The following is a 2,824-nucleotide window of genomic DNA, read 5'->3' as shown; positions in this document are numbered from 1 at the left end:
ACAAGAAGGAAGTTGATCTAATTGCTCGGGCATTTATCTTCTACTTACTGGGACCACGATATTCTGCAACTCAGGTTCTACTCTGCCTATGTGTGTATTGCCGGCAATAAAGGACTTAGATCAAATCGCGTCCTATAACTGAGGATCTACTGCTCTCGCCTATCTGTATAGCAGCGTGGACCGGGTTGTGCGTGGGGGATCCCATCTTTGTGGGATGTGGCCTTTCATGCATGAGAGTTTCTTTGCTAACCGTTTTATCTTCTTCACATTATACTTCTATTTCCGTTGTTTAACTAGTTTTGTGTTTTCCCTTCTTCAGATTTCGGCCATCTAGATGGGTATTCTGACCGGATTTGGTAATCTTCCAATGTCGGGCATCCTTCTTTTGAGGTTCTGGGACTTCTCCCGCACTTTGTCCTATCAGGAGGGAGTTGAGTGTAGAGGTCGATTTAATAACCTGGCTAGGATCGATGTAAGCGACTCCCTTGTCAGTGAATGGTTTGTATTTTAAACTACCATGCTTATTTGTAGCAAATCTCTTTTGCAGATACAATTCGTCTTGGAACACTCCTCCGAGAGATCATTGGCCTCATTGACTGCGGGGTGCTATTGAAAGGTCTGGCCTGCGCTATCTAATGCATGGGCGGAACTGTCAGTCCTGGTTTTAGGCTAGCGTGTGTTTTGCTGGTGGTCCAGGCCCAGTGCTCATATGGTTCCCAGGGATCCTCCTTTGTTGATGATGCACGGTAGAGACATAGTATCGCCTGCCATTCTTCCTAACTTAGGGGGTTATTCGGCCATGGAGCTTATATCTACTCCACAATTGACTTATTTGGACGATATGATGATGTATCGACTTCTAGGTAGATTGCCTCTAATAGAAGTGTCAGGGCGTCAGGTGCCCATCGTTCAGAATGCTCCGGTTCAGTAGACGACTGCGGAGCCATAGGTATGTATCACTTGTTCTGGTCTTTTACACTTTTGAAGTTATTCTTGATATCTTTTTTACTTTCTTTTTTTTATGTCTTTTCAAGGAAGAGGTAGGCGTGGAGCCTGTGCTATTCGTCCTAGGAAAGATGAGCCTTGATCTCCTTGTGGAGTTCCGGCTAGCAGACTAGGCGTTTCGAGCTCTTCAGGGATCATTTTTGGCTCCTTGTGTCATATTCCGGAGAGGTCTGCCCGTTATAGTTGTGCGCGTGGATCGATGCAAGATTATTTCCCCACTGCTTATCTCACGCAGTCCTTCGTGCCTGCTGACTATACCCATGTGAGTGTATCTCCTGTTCCTGTGCTTTTATCATTATTGGGACTTCCTATTCGCTTAACGGAGTGCTCTTTTCTACTTTACAGGTGCCGGTGTTTGATGTTTTTTAGCTGGCTGATGCGGCCTATTACTGGCGTGACCGGTTGTGTAGTGTATATTCACATATGAGGGTAAAATGCAGTATGCCTATGGTTTATTCTAAATGTATGCATGTATGCGATTTATAGCTCTGACTGTTCTCTCGTTTCTGGTAGAATAGCCTTGATGATCTGGAGGAGAGGTTGTGGCAGACTGAGCTGGGTCCTATTGGAGTGACGACGTTCCTCCCAGATTTCCTGGCGATAGAGGTGTTGACTTTGGCGGTCGTAGACTTGGAGCCTGTGGTGGTTGCGGTCTTGGAGGCTGCGGGGTCGAGGAGACTTATGATTTTTCTTCCAGTTGTGCGTAGACTGGTGCGACGATGACGACATGCTCTTCGGGAGTGAGGGAGGCGATACGTAGCTGTTGGTACAGGATTGAGCTTCTGACAAATAGATCATACCTGTTATATTTGTTTGATATTTTAGATGTTGTCCTATTTTGACAATGACCTTATATATGTAAGTACACTATTTATTGTGTTTTGTATTCTGGATGCTTTGTTTGTGTTTCTTCTTTGTGGGAAGCAATCTGATTTTCCATTTTTTGCTAGATTCCACCTAACTTTTATGGTGTGGTAATTAGGAGCATGTATTCCTAAGATGTTTGGATGGTGGAGACTTGATGCCCCCTAGTTCTTGAATAGTGGGAGCCCGTAGTCCCGATATGTTGTTATAATAGGAGCCCGTAGTCCTATGATGTTTGCCTTGCGGGAAGCCTTAGTCCCGTAGTCTTTGAATGGTAGAGGCTAGGTGCCCTCTGGTCTCTGCCTGATAGAGAGCCGATGCCCCCTTGTTTTCTGGCTGATGGAGATCCAATGCCCCCTATTTTTCTTGGTGGTGGAGATTTGATGTCCCTGCTGTTATCTAGATTTCTGTCTCTAGATACTTATGGTAGTAGAGCTTTGTTGCCTGTTCTGGGGACCTCGGTGCCCCCCGCTATCCGGATTTCCATCTTCAGATAATGGAGGCACGTCGCTATCTTGGGATTTTTTGGTAAGTAGAGGCCCGACGCTTGTTGTGATTTTGGACTTTGAGGCCCGACGCCCGTTGTCAATATTAAGACTTATCGCCTATTTATATGTTGGAACTGGGGGCTTGGCGCCCATTCTATGTATGTGAGGACCATATACCCCCTGCTCTCGCCTATTCTGGAGTCTTCTGGTGGTGTAGAGGCTTGTCGCCTGTTGGGGTGTCGAAATTTTACAAAAAATGGCCCCATAATTTTCATTTGATTGTATCGTTCGTCAATTCTAGACTCTGTATTGCCCCCTCATTGAAGCATTTAGTTTTTTGGTTAGGGAACTGGATGATTCAATGAAGAGTCTCAGCTGCCTGTCCAAAACTCTGGATTTTGCTGCATGGTTTTGGACGAACCATGTATGTTTTCTCTATTACAGTTTATGCGCATTCGACTATCAAC

General features: G+C 45.4%; 1 long non-coding RNA gene across 1 annotated transcript; it reads left to right on the top strand.

Moving 5' to 3' along the window:
* Positions 1-584: 584 nt before the first annotated feature.
* Positions 585-1,954, top strand: LOC126682829 (uncharacterized). Its single transcript, XR_007641526.2, has 4 exons — positions 585-949; positions 1,035-1,267; positions 1,351-1,434; positions 1,524-1,954. It is a non-coding gene; the product is annotated as an uncharacterized LOC126682829 (long non-coding RNA).
* The last annotated feature ends 870 nt before the right edge of the window (positions 1,955-2,824 follow it).

Source organism: Mercurialis annua, linkage group LG5 (genome assembly GCF_937616625.2).
Source record: "Mercurialis annua linkage group LG5, ddMerAnnu1.2, whole genome shotgun sequence".
Taxonomy (NCBI): Eukaryota; Viridiplantae; Streptophyta; class Magnoliopsida; order Malpighiales; family Euphorbiaceae; genus Mercurialis; species Mercurialis annua.
The sequence above is the reverse complement of the archived record's forward strand: the minus strand, read 5'-3'. Positions and strand labels throughout refer to the sequence as shown.